The sequence below is a fragment of the Parambassis ranga genome, chromosome 5, assembly GCF_900634625.1.
Source record: "Parambassis ranga chromosome 5, fParRan2.1, whole genome shotgun sequence".
Taxonomy (NCBI): domain Eukaryota; kingdom Metazoa; phylum Chordata; class Actinopteri; family Ambassidae; genus Parambassis; species Parambassis ranga.
Window position 1 is genome coordinate 4,510,830 of NC_041026.1, and position 18,745 is coordinate 4,529,574.

The following is an 18,745-nucleotide window of genomic DNA, read 5'->3' on the forward strand; positions in this document are numbered from 1 at the left end:
CAGCAGTCCAACAATTAATGGCACTGAGGATGAGGAGCTTTCAGGTCTGGATACAACTATTAGAAATAATAAACATACATTTATACACTTATATTGGACTTGGTGTCATTAGTACAGACAATAATAAAAACAACATTACCGTAATATACCAAAAAAGGAGCATCAAACATCTTTACTCACCTTTCACTGACATCCAGCTCTGAGGTGACTTCTTTCCTGAATGTTCACACCTGTAGAAACCTTCATGTGACTCTGACACTGCAGAGATATTCAGCTCCCCTCTTGTATCACTTTGAACAAGTTTGTCATTGTGATAGAAAAACACATAGGAAAGTTTGTTTTGTCCTCTCAGTCTGCAGTCAAGAGTAACAGAGTCTCCTTCAGTCAAACTATTGACAGGACTCTTTAGGGCAATGTCTGTATCTGTGAGACAGTCAGAGGACGTCAGTCAGAGATCAGCTGATACAGACCTTAAAAAGACAATTTAACATTGTTGACACATAAACAGAAGCTTTATACAAACTCCTATAAATCCTATCGAGCTTGTTTTGATGGTGATTTCATCATTTCATTATTGATTTTTTTGTATTTAATTCTAATTCAAAATCCAAACTGACTCAAATAAAGACTGAAGATGTTTACATTACACCTACACAGCAAAGAAGAAATCATTTGTGTGTTTTCTCACATATAATTATTTAACATAGCATAAAGTGAAACATGTATGATCTAGAGTTACATAAGATGTTTAAGATGATTTAAATACAATAAAATAATGTATTATGTTACAACCCTCCGCTAGGGGAGAGAGGGTTGAGAACATTGACCAATCAGGACAAAGAGATTGGTTTAAAGTTGTTTACTGATTATTCAGCAAGTGATTATAATAACCAAGAATTTAACACATTACAATAATTTACAATACAAAAGGAAACGAAAAGTGGACAGGAACCCTGTCAAAGCCGTATAAGGTAAATCAAACAAAAGAACAAACAAAAGAACACACCTGATTACGGCAACAGGTGGAATAAAACAGGCCACTAAATAATCGGCCGGTGGAAGGTAAAATAAATACAATGCAACACTTTTCTATACGGATAAACTAACACAAATAGTACCAGAACGAAAAATCACAACCACGAGGTTGGAATTACATACTAAGACTTTCTTACTACCGGAACAAAAAGGGACCGCGTACCAAAAGGATTCACACAGAAGCGGTTTCCACAAAACAAGTTGCAAATGAACGTACAAATGAGGCGAACTCAATTAACCAGTTCTTACTGTTCCACACAACAAGCAAGCAATCGAATAAGCTATGCCAGAGAGAGAGAGGGGGAGAGAACTCATGCCAAACAGGGCTCCAAGTCTTTTCCCGTCGAAGTGCCAATAGTATCCACACAATCCTCTATACGAGGTAATGGGTAAGCGTCAGCTACTGTTACAGCATTTACTTTTCGATAATCGGTGATGAATCGGGGAGTTCCGTCCGGTTTAATTTCCAGGAGGCAAGGAGAACTCCAAGGACTGTAGCTGGGAACAGCCAATCCATTTTCCAATAAATAATTGGTTTCTGATTTCATCATTTGTCGTTTTACTGGATTCGCACGGTACGGATGCTGCTTTATGGGCTTTGCATTGCTGACATCTATGTCATGTTCAATGACCGTGGTACACGAGAGAACATCACTGACTATAGCAGGAAATTTATGAATGAGTCCTATTACGTCATCACGTTGAACGTCAGGGAGATATTTAAGGTGGTCCGGTAGCGTTGCTATGACAGCGGAATTTTTAAGACGAGCCGTAGTTGGAGCGATATGCACTGAAGGACAATCTTTAGTACATTCTTCTATGGGTGCTAAGATGGCACTGCATACAGGTGATACGGGAGAATCGTTTTGGTTCCTCTCTGTTTCACTACACTGATACTCCTTTAACATGTTGATGTGACAGACTCGAGTTTTCTTGCGGCGATCGGGTGTGCCAATAACATAGGTTGTTTCAGAGAGGCGTTCCAGCACCTCATGTGGCCCGCTAAAACGTGCAGACAGCGCAGAGCCTGGAAAAGGTAACAGGGCTAAGACTTTATCTCCAATTTTAAAGCTTCGTGATACAGCCGAACGATCAAATCTCATTTTCATCTTTTCTTGCGAAGAGGAAAGTGACTGGTGTGCCAGTGTGCGTGCACGGCACAAATGAGCACGGAGTCGTTTTACATAGTCTGCGGCATTCGTGGGAGAAACAGACACAGACAGGAACTTTTCCTGTAATACCTTAAGTGGACTGCGAAGGTTGTGTCCAAAAATCAACTCAGCTGGACTAAACTCTAGTGACTCCTGAACCGCCTCCCGTGCGGCGAACACAGCAAAGGGAACTCCCTCATCCCAGTTTTTCTCTGATTCAAAACAGAATTTCCTCAGCATGGCCTTTAACGTCTGATGCCAGCGCTCTAACGCACCCTGTGACTCTGGGTGATACGGGCTAGAAGTTATGTGTTGAACGTGTAACATGTTAAGTACCTGCTTGAATAGTTTGGAAGTGAAGTTGGCGCCTTGATCCGATTGTATTGTTTTCGGTAGCCCAAATGTAGTAAAGAATTTCGTTAACGCTTTCGCAACAGAGCTAGAGGTGATTTTCCGTAAAGGAAAAGCCTCGGGAAATCTGGTGGCAGCGCACATAACAGTAAGTAGATACTGGTTTCCACTGCGTGTGCGTGGTAAAGGGCCTACACAATCAATAATTACTTTTTCGAACGGCTCCCCCAGTGCAGGAATTGGATGGAGAGGAGCGACAGGAATTTTCTGATTTGGTTTTCCCATAATTTGGCAAGTGTGGCAGCGGCGACAATATCGGGTGACATCCCCCTTTAAGCCTGGCCAAAAGAAGTGGCGTAGAATTAGCTGATACGTTTTATTTATTCCCAAATGTCCGGACCACGGGCTTTCATGAGCCAGGGACAGAATTTGTGCTCTGTACGTGGTTGGAACGACAATTTGGTGGACAGCATTCCAATCTGCTTCCACCGAGTTGCACCATCTACGCATCAGAATTTCGTTTTCAATGTAGAATGTCGGAGTGTCACTGTTTACATTGTCGTCACTCACCACCTTGAAGAAACACTCACGTAGTGTTGAATCCGCCTTTTGAGCTTCCCACAATTTAGTACGATTTACAGGGGGAAAAGAACCAGGAGGAGAAGTGTGCTTTGGAGCGGAGACTGCACGTGTGTCGGTCTGTCCCACCTCCTCCGGAGTCTCTCCCACCTGCTCAGAGACATCATTAGTGACAAGGGTAGCAAACAAATCATCCCCCAATATGATTTCATTATCACTTCTACGAGCTTGAGCTCGAGTAATTGCACATACTGGAAACGTGTCATCTGGAGTTTCATTCGATTTATCTTCAGTAACCACAGGAGAATCTAGAATTTCTAGACTAGGCATTACCTTCCCTCCCGCAATGTCATTACACAGGAGCATCGTTACTCCCTTCACGGGGAGTGCAGGACAAACTGCAACAGGGAATTTTCCTGAAATTAAATCCGACTTTAGATGCACGAAATGCACTGCTCGGGGCACGTATTTCATTTCAACCCCCTGAATGACGGCGCTGTAGCCAGCGGCCGACAATTTAGAGAAAGCTAGACAACCTGCGATAATCAAAGATTGAGAACCTCCCGTGTCGCGGAGTATGCGTACCGGATGCTGATCCTCCGGGGATCCAGTAAGTGACACAAAACCATCCATCAAAAATGGCTTGAAACAAGCATCAGGCCGTCCATCAGAATTTGGTTCCTCAGCAATCGGAGCTCTAGTTATGAGTGAAACCGCTTTCACATGCTGCGACTGAGTTGTGCGCTCTTTTCGTTTGAGCGTTAAACAGTTTGCAATCACATGCCCTACTTGGTGACAATAGAAACATTCTCTTACTTCTTTATCAGAATGTGGCTTTTTGTAGCTAAACGAGGCACCGGCAGTGCGGGGCCTATCAGACTCAGCAGCGGAATACTTGTGAGTAAGTTTAAACTCTTCTGCTAACATAGCAGCGGCAGCGAGTGTATTTGCTTTCTGTTCGTTAATATACACAACAATACGTTCAGGCAAACAACGCTTAAACTCCTCAAGCAGTATTAACTCTCTCACAGAGGCAAAATCATGTACATCTGCTGAGGCACACCACCTATCGAAAAGTGAACTCTTCTCTCTGGCAAATTCTAAATACGATTGTGTAAGAACATGTCTGTGATTTCGGAATTTTTGTCTGTATGCCTCTGGCACTAGTTCATAAGCTTTTAGCACAGCAGCTTTGACAACCTTGTAATTCATACTGTCGTTCAGAGAGAGTGCAGTCACAACTTCCTGTGCTTTGCCATTTAATTTGCATTGCAGCAGGAGCGTCCAAAATTCTTCCGGCCACTGTAATCCAACAGCAATTCGTTCAAAGGTAGAAAAGTAGCAATCTACCTCAGCTTCTCTGAAGGCAGGCACTAAAGCAATATACTTGGTTATATCAAATGCAGTAGGAGGGTGAATGGGAAGAGACATACCCGAATCAATGGCTGGCGCGGGCAACACCGCCCGGTTCTGAGCTTCCACCTCGACTTGGCGCAGCCGCACAGCTTTGTCAGCCTCGACTTGCATCCTCCTCAACTCCAGTTCAAAGTGCCGTTCCTCTGTTTTCTGTTGAGCCTCCAGCTGCAGCCTAGCCAGGCGCATTTTTAGCCGGGCTTGTACACGGGAACTCACACTGCTTTCTGGGGAGTGAGGGTCAAAACGAGGAATCGTGAAGGGAGTATAACTCACCTCCACCTTACCGCTCACCGGGGCAGCATTCGGGGTAGCAGCAGCGTCTGCCACCTGCTCACAGCTACCAGCCTCGTCACTCTGCTGTGCAGACATGACGGTCTCGGCCACCGGCTCACCCTGCGCCGGCAGAAGGAGTCTCAATTCCACCAATTTGTTTATAATCAAACCTTTTATATCACGCTTTACTATTTGTTTAGGGTGCGTGATATTAAGAACTGCAGCAATTTTGATCAAGTTCTCCTTCTTAAATGTTTCCAATTGCTCTACAGAAGGAGCGCTAAGGAAATGAGCAATTTCCTCTGACGCCATTCTAGTTTGCACACACAAGCGGAAGCAACTGCACTCACTCAACTAATAATCACACCACTGTTTAATCAGAAAACAACCAGGTAATTCATATGATCCAAAAAGGACGAGCCCCCATTTGTTACAACCCTCCGCTAGGGGAGAGAGGGTTGAGAACATTGACCAATCAGGACAAAGAGATTGGTTTAAAGTTGTTTACTGATTATTCAGCAAGTGATTATAATAACCAAGAATTTAACACATTACAATAATTTACAATACAAAAGGAAACGAAAAGTGGACAGGAACCCTGTCAAAGCCGTATAAGGTAAATCAAACAAAAGAACACACCTGATTACGGCAACAGGTGGAATAAAACAGGCCACTAAATAATCGGCCGGTGGAAGGTAAAATAAATACAATGCAACACTTTTCTATACGGATAAACTAACACAAATAGTACCAGAACGAAAAATCACAACCACGAGGTTGGAATTACATACTAAGACTTTCTTACTACCGGAACAAAAAGGGACCGCGTACCAAAAGGATTCACACAGAAGCGGTTTCCACAAAACAAGTTGCAAATGAACGTACAAATGAGGCGAACTCAATTAACCAGTTCTTACTGTTCCACACAACAAGCAAGCAATCGAATAAGCTATGCCAGAGAGAGAGAGGGGGAGAGAACTCATGCCAAACAGGGCTCCAAGTCTTTTCCCGTCGGTGTGTCGTTTCCGTCGTCTTTTCAATGGGCTTCCTGAAGTGCAGCCTGGTGATTGGTTGAGGAGCAACCCAATCACGCAGCGTCAGGTCTTCAGTCCCCCAATCCATGCAGCTCCAGCTCAGCCTGTTCAGTGTCCATTCATTTGGTTCACACATACAATCCACAAATCATACAAACGGCCCGGGGGCCGTAACAATTATACCATGTACAGTGATGTTGACTGTGTTGCTGAACTCTCCTGATGCAGACTCACACCAGTACACACCAGTATCAGACTGTGATGTGTTGATGTTACATGTGGATCCAGTCATTGTTCCCCAGTTAGAACAGGATGACAGACGTCCTTCATCAGAGAACTTCCTCACTCTCCACTCAGCAGAGTTTCCCTCACAGGTCAGTGAGACAGACTCAGAGGTGAAGTGTTGGACTCTGTCAGGATTCACTGTGAGAGACGCTGCTGGATGAAAACCTGAAAAACAAAACATGTCAAAGGAACAAAGTAAGAACACAAAAATGACACGATGAAAAAATGACACACAACCAGCTCATTCTGATTCTCTCAATAAACAGAGGAATCACAGTGACAGAATAAATTCTTCGTACTGAGAGGACAGAATCAAACTGACCTGCAGACCAGACAAACTTTGGGTCACTGTAATCAGAGTGATACTCTGGGTCTCCTCTTCCAGCTCTGCACACATATGCTGCTGTGTGTGTCTGTCCATGAATGATGTAGGAATCCTGTGCAGTCCCATCAGTGCTACCAGGCAGCAGCTCATAGCTGTTAGACCAAGAGTTCTTTGACAGACCAGGAACAGTTTTATACCAGTAGAACCTCCATCCTGCAGGTGGATGTTCAACCTCACAGCTCAGAGTTACTGAGGCTCCAGGACTCAGCCATGATGGAGACACAGTGAGGACAGGTCGGGGTTTACCTGTTGGAAAGAGATGATGTTAAAACAGACTGTCAGATTGCAGATTTAGAGTTTTATCAATAAAATAACACTTACTGTCAGATACTGTCAGTCTGACTGGATCACTCCACTCTGTTGTTGTATGTTCATTGTTCATGTAGCCCTTACAACTGTAGGCTCCACTGTGTGATGAAGAAGCAGAACTAATCCTGTACTCATTCTGATTTGAAGGTTTGTTGGAGTCTGGTGCTTTCCATTCATAACCCCACTCAGTGTCTCCTCCTTGGATCTCACATCTGACACTGATCTTCTCTCCTTCATATATCTGAGTCCAGTTAGGTTGCAGAGTCACAACAGGTCTGATTGAAGCTTTGAAACAACACAAGTTCATATCTGTTCATATTTTATTCATCCTGATACAAGATCACAGCAGACATTGTGTGTTACATGCAACTCACCAAGTTTGTAGATCTTCACTGTTTGGCTGTACTCTGTGTAGTAAAGTGGGTCTCCTCCTCTTCCTCCTCTTCCTCCTCTTCCTCCTCTGCACCAGTACTCTCCTTCCTTTGAGACTCTGATGTGTTGGTCTGAAAGTGAAACAGCCTCCTGTGTGGTCAGAGGTTCAGAGGATTTCTGATCTCTGTACCAGAAGTATTTCCATCCAGAGGACTGTTTCACAGAGCAGGTCAGAGTCACACTGCCCCCTGCTGGAACAGCTGACTCGTCTGCAGTCAGGTCAGCTGTTGGTTTAGCTGCAGTTCAGTTCAGAACACAGTGTATAAAAACATCAGAATTTATTTAGTTGTAAACGATAACAATAAAACAAAACTGAACTAATCAAACTTACCTGATACAGACAATGTGAAGGCATTACTCCACAATGTGTATACATTCTCTTTCCTGCCCCAACATCGGTATTCTCCACTGTCAGCAGAGGAAGCCCTGTTGATTCTGTATTCACTGGATGTTGAAGGAATGTTGGACCTCTCATGTGTCCATTCATACGTCCACTGACGTCCTTCAACTCCCTGAATGTCACATCTGAGGGTGATCGTCTCATCAATGAATGTCTGAGGCCAGCTGTGCTGCAGAGTGACACTGGGAACTGTTCACATAGAAACATCCAGTCAGTCAGCAGACAGTGTGATAACCTTAAATATTTCTTATCATATTGATCTTTTTAACAGCTGAACTCTCTAACAAAGTGCTGTGGTTTGGTGTCCCAGTATTTACTCTGATTACATTTTATGCTGACATCATTTTATTTCATTCAATAAATTCCAGTGATTGTTTTTCATTAGTCCAACAGCTCAACATTGTTAATATTCCTCTGTCCACTTCTGAAGAGAGACAGACAGGTTTACTCCACAAAAACCAACTTTAAGGGGAAGAAATGCAACAAAAGCCTCTGATTTAAAACATGGAGCTCAGTGGTGCTGAGGAAGAGGAAGTATTAACACAGTAACAAGCAACATTAATATAACTGAGGTGCAATTTGGATCAGTCCTGTCTAAAAATAAAAAAGTAAAGTTCTGATTTTTCAGCATCATCAGAGCAGGAGGAGCTTCTGACATGTGATCAATGTTTTTTGTTTCTGTTGGTAACAAAATGTCTCTTTTCTTCATTACTGACAAACAGATGAAACATTTGAAAAGTTCATGTTGTTTCATTTCAGAACTAATTATTAAACTCACCAGTTTCATTAATGGTGACTTCATTGCTGTAATATGTGTAGAACACTGGGTCTCCTCTTCTTCCATAGCAGTGATAGATTCCTCCTTTTGAAACACTGACAGTGTCTGATTGATCATTTATTGATTGAGCTTCAGAATACACTGAGCCATGTTTGTACCAGTAGTACTTCCACCCTGTAGAGACGTCCACAGAGCAGGTCAGTGTTATGCTGCCCCCTGCTGGTATGACTGTCTTGTCTGCTCTTAGTGAGGCCCGAGGTCTATCTGCAGTGAGGAAGGAAAAAATGAAACAGTCAGTAAAAACAGTCAAACAGTAAATAGTAAATGGTTAGAGTATGAATTACTGCAGAAAAATCTTTGTACTTCATTCTTTTCAGACACTGTTGTGAAAACAGGAAGACATGCAGCACAACACTTGTACAGTGTGTATCAGAATCAGAATCAGAATCGTGTTTATTGCCATGTAAGTGAAGGGGGTTCACATTACTAGGAATTTGCTTTAGTGATTGGTGCATACAAAGAACATATAATAATAATTAACATGAAATAAGATAAAACTAAGATAAAATTAAGTAAATAAACTAAAGTAAGGCTAAATTTACATGACATAACAGACATACAATGAACAGAACACAAAATGAATGGCAGATGAAATGTAAACATAGACCCTTATATGAAGAAATGGAACAGTGTAATAATGTAGTAATGTAACAGGTACCACATGGGTCGGTGAGGTGGTGTGCCAGTAGTGCAAGATGGAGTAAACAGTGCAAATAGTCATCATTGTGCAGTGACTATACTAATGTGTCCTTCTGAAGTGCATTAATTACAGTTCAACAGTCCAACAGCAGAGGAGAAGAAGCTGTTCTTGTGGCGTGAGGTTCTGGTCCGAATGGACTGTAACCTCCTGCCTGAGGGGAGTGGCTCAAAGAGTCCGTGTCCAGGGTGAGAAGGATCAGCTGTGATCCGACCTGCACGCCTCAGAGTCCTGGAGACGTACAGGTCCTCGATAGATGGCAGGCTGCAGCCGATCACCTTCTCAGCAGAGCGCACAACACACTGCAGTCTGAGCCTGTCCCTGGCAGTGGCCCCAGCGTACCACACTGTGATGGAGGAGGTGAGGATGGACTCAATGATGGCCGTGTAGAACTGAACCATCATCCTGGCTGGCACCTTGAGTTTCCTCAGCTGCCTCAGGAAGTACATCCTCTGCTGGGCCTTTTTGATGAGGGAGCTGATGGTGAGCTCCCACTTGAGGTCCTGGGTGATGGTGGTACCCAGGAAGCGGAAAGAGTCCACTGTGGAGATGGAGGTGTCTGTCAGGGTGAGGGGGGGTGATGGAGCTGGCACTTTCCGAAAGTCTACTGTCATCTCCACTGTCTTCTGGGCATTCAGCTCCAGGTTGTTGTCACCAGACGGTCCACCTCCCTCCTGTAGGCAGACTCATCCCCGTCTGAGATGAGTCCAATGAGGGTGGTGTTGTCAGCAAACTTAATCAGCTTGACAGACTGGTGGCTGGAGGTGCAGCAGTTGGTGTACAGGGAGAAGAGCAGAGGGGAAACTACACAACCTTGGGGGGTACCGGTGCTGATGGTCCTTGTGTCCGAGACATTCGTCCCCAGCCTCACATGCTGTCTCCTGTCTGTCAGGAGGTCAGTGATCCACCGGCAGATGGAGTCTGGAACATGCAGCAGGGACAGCTTGTCTTGGAGGAGAGCTGGGCGGATTGTGTTGAAAGCAGAGCTGAAGTCCACAAACAGGATCCTAGCAAAGGTTCCCGGGGAGTCCATGCTGCAGGATGTAGTGAAGAGCCAGGTTGACAGCATCGTCCACAGATCTGTTAGCTCTGTAGGCGAACTGCAGGGGGTCCAGGAGGGGGGCTGTGATGGTCTTGAGGTGGGACAGTACCAGGCGCTCAAAGGACTTCATGACTACAGACGTCAGTGCCACAGGTCTGTAGTCATTAAGACCAGTGATCCTTGGCTTCTTGGGAACTGGAACAATGGTGGAGGATTTGAAGCAGGCTGGCACATGGCATGACTCCAGAGAGGTGTTAAAGATGTCTGTGAACACTGGAGTCAGCTCGTCTGCACAGTGTCTTAGGGAGGAGGGGGACACACCATCAGGTCCAGGAGCCTTGCGGGGGTTCAGTCTCCTGAACAGCCTGTCAACATCCTCCTCCAGGATTGAGAGGGCAGCTGAGGGGGGGGGAGGAGGGGGGCAAGGAGGACTCTGATGGGGTATCTTTGATGTGGATGTCCGTGTTGATGGGGTGTGGAGAGGTGTGTGGAGAGGTGTCAGGGCTGGCTGATAGTCCATCAAAGCGGCAGTAGAACTCATTCAGACTGTTGGCTAATTGCAGGTCGTCAGCTGAGTGGGGGGCTTTGGGCTTGTAGTTGGTGATCTGCCTCAGTCCTTTCCACACAGAGGCAGAGTCGTTAGCAGAGAACTGCTGCTGGATTTTCTCAGAGTACAGTGATTTAGCACCTCTCACCTCCTTGCTAAACCTGTACTTGGCCTGTTTGTAGCAGTCTCTGTCCCCACTTCTGAAAGCGGCCTCCTTCTCTAGCCTCAGCTGTCTGAGTTTAGCTGTGAACCAGGGTTTGTCATTGTTATAACTCACCCTGGTGCGTGTTGGCACAATACTGTCCTCACAGTACTGTATATATGACGTCACAGTGTCTGTATACTCATCAAGACTATCAGTGGCAGCCCTGAACACCTCCCAGTCCGTTGTCTCAAAACAGGAGCGAAGCTCCTCCACAGCCTGGCTGGTCCACTTTTTAGATGTCCTCCCCACAGGTTTGGAGAGCTTCAGCCTCTGTCTGTACGCAGGAATCAGATGGACCATCACGTGGTCAGATAGTCCAAGAGCAGCACGGGGCACTGCGCGATATGCCTCGCTTATTGTGGTGTAACAGTGATCCAGTGTGTTCTCCTCTCTGGTCGGGCATTTGATCAGCTGTTTGTATTTCGGGAGTTCTTTGCTCAGGTTTCCTTTATTAAAGTCACCAAGGACAATAATTAAGGAGTCCGGGTATGTTTGCTCCAAACACAGGATCTGATCCGCGAGTGCACGCTGAGCCTCGTGCACGTCCGCACCGGGCGAGATGTAAACAGCGGCCAGAATGAATGAAGCAAACTCACGTGGAGAGTAAAACGGCTTACAGTGAATGAATAAGTATTCCAGAGCAGGAGAGCAGTGCTGGGAGATCACAGTCACATCAGTACACCAACCACTGTTGATATAGAAACAGACACCTCCACCTTTGGTTTTACCGGAGAGTTCCCTGTGGCGATCCGCTCGGAGGAGTTGGAATCCCTCCAGCTGCAGCGCGCAGTCCGGTATCTGTTCACAAAGCCAGGTCTCCGTGAAGCACAACACACAGGATGAAGAAAAGTCCCTGTTCCTTCTCATCAACAGTGTCAGCTCGTCCAATTTGTTGCTAAGTGAGCGGACGTTAGAGAGAAAAATCCAAGGTAATGGTGTGCGCGTCCCACGTCTGCGGAGGCGCACCAGCGCACCAGCTCTCTTCCCTCTGCGCCGGCGTCTCACTTTTTTACCTATAACGTGTAGTAAATCGGCAGCAGATGCTAAAAAAACTGGTGATAAGTCCACAGGTATGTTAAATCTGATATTCATGAGCTCTTCTCTGGTGCACAGTTTGTGCACAAAAACAAACAAAACAGAGCGCACCAAAACACCAGGGCGTCCGTACCCGGCGCCATCTTGATTGAGATTTATTTAGTAGCACTTAAATTGTTGGTTAGATTTGACCTAATTAAGCACTTTTATATGGATTAAAGATGATCAACTTACCTGATACAGTCCATCTGAGGGCTTCACTCCACTCTGTTGTTAACTTGTTGCTTCTACCCCGACAGCTGTATTTTCCACTGCCAGACCCATAAACTCTGATGGATTCACTGTATATTGAATGAAGGTCTGACTTGTCTTGTATCCAGTCATACGTCCACTGAGTTCCTTCAGCTCCCTGAATGTCACATCTGAGGGTGATCATCTCACCAGAGAATATCTCAGTCCAGCCTTCTTCCAGGATCACAGAGGCCTTCATGGAACCTGTTCAAATCAAAAACACCCAGTTAGAACACAAAAGAGATTAAACACAAACATGTTGTTTGTTTTAGTACTAAACTCTATGATAATTATGTGAATGCATGTTGTGCTGTGGTACATCTTAAAATAACTAATGTTACAAAACAAACAAAAAAAACAAAAATAAAGGAATGAAACATTTAAGCTGTATTTGCATCATCAGGATGAATCGAGGGTCAAACACACAGACTGAATATAACTATAGATAAAGTGTCCTTGACATCAACCACATGTTTGTGGATGTTGAGTCTCTGTTGGAGGTTATATTACAAAATATATATTTAAACACTGAAGGATCAAACTCTTGTGCACATTATGTGACTGTTGTCTTGTTTAGAATGAACAAACTAAACTGTGATGTTGCCACCAGCGTGTGGTTTCAGAGAGCATGCAGACAGAATTAGAAGTGTGACGTAGTGTCACAGTGTGTCTACTTCAGTGTCCTGTCTCACAGATCTATCATTTATTATTCACAGTGACTACAACAATATCCTGAGGTTCTGCCTGCAGACCTCCAGCTTTAAACAGGCTGTGTGAAAGAACCAAATATCATTTAACCCTGTGTTCACACCAAGAGAGACTAAAGCTGTAAAATCACTTTCGTGGCTCAAAGTTCGAATCACTCATGACGAGAGAAATTCAAATGTTTGATTTAGCTTATTTAAAGGAGTCGTATGCTTTTAGGACTTTGCTTCCACTTTTGTGGCATCTTAACTTTTGAACAGAAAACACAGCTGTCATTTGGTATCAAGAGAACGTGTGCTCCTTTAAATAAACTGTGCACTCACTTTGAGGTCAGGCTGCATTTATTATGCAGGATCTGTTTAGTAAAAGTATTTAATCAAATGAACGCACATTTTCTCAATAGATAACAGAAATTAATTATTAAGGAAGACTAGCATGCTAGGAGCTCGATTAGCAGGCAAGTATGGTGCCGTGGAACGAGATAAATTGCATCATCTTTTTAAAAACAACAAAGTTGTTTGTTCTCCTTAAAAGTGATCAAAGTGATCATCAATCTAATACACAATATAATATAAAACACTGAGAAGTTGATAAACAGGAGATAAATACTTTGTGTAATATACAAATGAAGAGAAAAAATAAAGACAAAGTATAATTTGTCACCTTCACTGTGTCCGTAGAGGAGTGTGCTGAACACTGAAATAAAAATTAAAACCTCATCAGACATCATCAGACCAAAAGAAAGTGATCAATCACAACATTAAAACACTATAAATACACAATGTAGATGTGTGGAGCCAAATCCAGCAGGACTTCAGTGTAAAACAGAGACATATCAGCAGCCAACGTTCATAAAGACACCAGTCTGCTCAGAAACACTCTTCAGAAACAACAAGTCAGAAATGTACTTACAGAATAAGTCCAGCACACAGAGCAAAGTGTGCCCCATCCTCACATCCAGCACAATGAACAAAGTGTTCTATCTATTCATAATTATAATGCTGAAGGCAGAAGTGACGTTTCATTAAAAGGTGTGATCAGAATGCAGAGTATAGACTCTTCCTTCCCCTTTGCCCCAACTTTAGACAGCAGCTCTGACCACAGCACATGGTTCACATGGTTACATTTCCTGTCCTCTGCACACATATGAACATGTTTCTCTGCCAAGGTTTAGTCTGGTCCCTATAAATGTTATTGTACTTTAATTACTGCACATGCATAAAACATCAGACTGTTGAATTGAAGCATATTACATCTTGTTGTACAATAAAACTTTGCAGTACGATAAATAAAAAGCATTCATAATTATAATGCTGAAGACAGAAGTGACGTTGCTTTAAAAGGTGTGATCAGAAAGTCTCACCTACATCAGCTTCTGAGTATAGACTCTTCCTTCCTTTGTGCCCCTCCACCTTTAGACAGCAGCTCTGCCCACAGCAGTTTCACATGGTTATATTTCCAGCATCATTTAACCAGAGTGTAGAATCTATACATGTGCTCACTTTGTGGCAGAATGCTGGTTTATTTGTGGCTGTAACCTCAGACTCAGGAAATGACTGAAAGGTGGAATCAAATGTTTGTTTCACAGCAACAAGAGTAACACCATCAGAGGACAATGTGTGTAAATACAACACACACTGTAACAGATCTCTATACTGTTCATGTTTAGAATACTTTATTGCACAGTACGCCTGCACAGTAGCTGCCAATAAAAGATTCGCTGTGATGGGGTGAATGTTTCTGGGATACATCATCTATACATTGCTGGCTAGATAACAAGCTAACTGCAGAGTCTCACCAAGGTGTCTAGTGCACAGATGGCACAGATAAGCCTGCTGTCTGTCAACACCGCAGCAGTGTGCCACTGTTTTTAGAACAGCAGTTAATTACTCACTCATGCTCCGTCTACATATTCTCCTTCTCTAAAACTTCGCCAGTATTCACCGTAATATCCGGTCAATCAAGGTGCACACTTGGTGGCTTTACTCATAACTCCATACACATATACTTACACTGCGCACCGCTCACGGGCGCGACGCGGTGTCACGCTGTGACGTCCTGACGAGGAAGTGGGCAGGTAAAGCGTGCCGGCGTTTCTCTGCTCTTTAAATATCAGAGTCGCGCGCTTCTAGTCAGCTGACTTCCGTTTATTAAAAATAATGTTTAAACTGAGTAAATGTGGGAATTAGTATTTCTGTGAACAGAAATATTGTTTGAATGGTTTCTATGTGTGTTTGGGAGGTATAAAATACTTACCTGTGTAAAAGAAGTATGAAGTCAAAATACTCCAGCCCAGTGGGAGGGGCAAGAGGGTTAACAGAGGGTGCTGTGGCTCCTCTGGGAGACTCTGACGATGGTTACAAGGCAGGTAACAGCTCCTGGAGGTAAATGAGCTGTCATTATTTTGTGACTTATTGAAGAACTCAAATTACAACTTTAAGTATTATTATTGTTATTCTGTTATTGTTTTTCCATCACTTTATACTGCACTTTGGAGACTGGTAAAACAAAATGGGAAAAAACACCTATTTCCGAATACACCTGTGATTTTTTAGGAGAGACCCATGATTAGTGATGGTTTTTCGAGGCTTTGTTGAAGCTTCGACACATGATTCAAGAAAAAGGTTCATTACTTGAGGCTTCATTAACACAGTGCTCGAGGAGGACATCTAGTGGCGAATAAAATTAATTGCGGTGTGTGTTATTGGTTCGTGGATTGTTTGGGACTTGAATCGTCTCGTTCGACTACACTACATGGTTAAATAATTTCAGGCTGACACAATAAAATACATGAAATTTTCAGTTTCACTTCATGAAATTGTTATGAAAAATTACATTTGAAGTGGATAAATAATAATTAGGGCTAATCAAACGTCATGATTAATCCAAAACGTGATCAATAATATTTCTTTTACTAAAATGTACACAATGACAAATTGTGATTAACTATATAAAAAGCCTGTATAACTATATATTGATATAGCTACATTAATAGGAATGTCCTATCCCTGAACACACCCGATCCCACCAAGCGATTCACAACCCGAACCAATCACATGACTCGTATGCCGTTCAAAGCGCTCAACTGCTTCAAACGTCACTGAAGTGGTTCAAACATCACTAGTCACGTGACCGAAGCAAGCCTCAGCACAGTGGTTCGAAGCAATTGCTTCATGAGCTACCGCGCATGTGTCGGAGCCTCGGGTGTCAGAGGACCATCCTTACCCATGATCGTGATGCCAAATGAAGCAATGAAGCAGTATTGAACCACTTCATCAATTGTGTCGAGTATGGGTTCATTCATTCAAAGCTTTGTTTCAGTGACCTCTAGTGGTGAAATAGGACACAGTATCTTAATTACATGATGAGTCTAACCAGGGTGTGTGATGTACATATATTTTAGTTAAGACTGATTAATTGGTTGGTCAGTTGATTCTATAAATATATATGTATTGCAGTAGGAGCTTGTGGATATGCCTGGATAGTAATTCAAACATTTTCATTGTTAAACGATATTTTTTCCACTGTTTTGGACTGAGCAGGTTTAAGCAAAATCTCACGTTACGAAGCAGTGTCGAGTTATTTGAACCAGCAGTTTACTGCTTCGGACGTCATCGATCACGTGGGTTTTCCAGGACCAAAGCAAGCTTCGAAGCAGTGGTTCAACATAAATGCTGTTGCAACTCGGAAGCTTGTATCAGAGCGTCGGTGTCACTTGGCCATCACTAACCCATGACATGATGTCAATGTGATGTTTTACTTTCAGCCATAGATGAATAAAGGAACGACTAATTCATATCTTTCATCAACATGCAGCAGAGATTTTTTTTACATAATGTGTGTAAACACCTGAACTTTAGAACAATAAAAATATTCTGAGTGGTTTATTACACAAAATGATCTAAATGAAAACCAATAAGTTTTAGTTATCGTGACTAAACAAAGAACCTGGGTTAGGATTTATTGACATCTAGTGGTCAATCTGAATACCCCTCCCTTTCTAAGTTTGAAAATCTTGCTCAGTCCAGCTGTGTGACTTATAATCAGGCCCAAAGTTATCATCCTGACCTGCTGAGATACATTTATAACATCAAATGTCACCAACAAACTCCTCAGTAAATATATGATCATATATGACCTGACTAATGGTAATATGTATGAACAGGAAATAAATGTAACCTTCAGTATGTCCATAGGAAAATATGCTGAACACAAAAAAAGATTGGAACCTCCTCACTATGACATTAAAACACTAGTTTACATGTTAATAAAGACATCAGACCTCTGCTTTCTGAACTCACTAGGTACATATATATATATATAAACAAACATATAGGTGTACATACCAGGGATGCAGACTCCAAGAAGCAACACAACTATATGTGACGTTACCCTGGTGACACAGTTGACCAACAACCCACCTCTGTGTGGAGAGCAACAACTTCCACTTCCTCTTGTGGTCTGTCAGGCTGTGGCTTGACTTTTTAGGATGGTTCATCATTCTGTCAACAAGCAGAAGTAGTAGTTAGAGCTGCTCTGACAAGCCACTTATGAACATCTCCTGATTTCCTGAAATTATATAAATTATGTAAATTGCTTATTTATACCTGCTACCTCTACCTGCTCTACCTGCTGAGGAGACTGTGGTCTTTTGGAGTGAAAGGGGCACTCCTGAAGACTTTTTATGACTCTGTGGTGGCATCGGTCATCATGTATGGTGTGGTCTGCTGGAACAGCAGCATCACTGAGAGGGAGAGGAAGAAGCTGGACAGAGTCATCAGGAAGTCCAGCTCTGTCCTGGGCTGCTCTCTGGACTCAGTGCAGGAGGTGGGTGACAGGAGGGTCCTGGCAAAACTGACCTCCATGCTGGACAATGAGTCCCACCCCCTGCAGGACACCCTGTCAGCCCTGCAGAGCAGCTTCAGTGGCAGACTGCTCCACCCTCGGTGTGTGAAGGAGAGATACAGAAGGTCTTTCCTTCCTGCTGCTGTCAGACTGTATAATAAACACTTCTGATAGGTGCAATACTCATACACCACAGTGTACAATAAATTATTTATTTAGTTTTTGGTGCACTATGTATAGTCTATAAACCACTTCTACCTCCACTCACCTGTGCAATAACTGTTAATATGTAAACTTGTGTAATATGTAAACTGTCTATTTTATAATGTATATATCTTTTTCTTAACTTATCCCTTGCTGTCTGTATGCCGTTGCAAAAATGCAATTTCCCCATTGTGGGACTAATAAAGGTTTCTTAATCTTAATCTTAATCTTATAACTAGTTAAAACAAAAATATCAAGTTAACACCTCAGAACTCTTGTCATGACAACAGTATAAATTATGTTATTATGTTCAAACGTTTATTAAGTGAATTAATTTAATAATAAATTTTGGAACCAGTGCAGTCACCCCTGCAGACCAGCAGGGGGAGCCACATGTTCAACACTTCTCTTTATAAACTCTGAGGTTTCATCACATTCTTTTGTACAATCTCTGGTCTGTTGTAAGCTTGCAGCTTCAGAGTTTATCAACAATCAAACATTAATGTAACATCATACATAGAAACACAACAAATTACTATAATTACACATATACCTGTATGAAGATGAACTACCACAAACTGCTGTTTTTTGTAACGTGTATCAACTTACAATGGGAATATTTACATTATAAAGAGGAGAATAAATGTTTTGTTCATGATGTAATATTAAATTAGGAGCATTTTTGT

At 42.9% G+C, this 18,745-nt stretch overlaps 1 long non-coding RNA gene across 1 annotated transcript; it reads right to left on the minus strand.

Annotated features, from left to right (window-relative positions):
* Positions 1 to 8,557: 8,557 nt before the first annotated feature.
* LOC114435810 (uncharacterized) lies at positions 8,558 to 12,259 on the minus strand. The gene is made up of 3 exons (XR_003670646.1): positions 12,249 to 12,259; positions 10,057 to 10,059; positions 8,558 to 8,692 (listed from the first exon to the last, which is right to left on the minus strand). It is a non-coding gene; the product is annotated as an uncharacterized LOC114435810 (long non-coding RNA).
* Between the last annotated feature and the right edge of the window lie 6,486 nt (positions 12,260 to 18,745).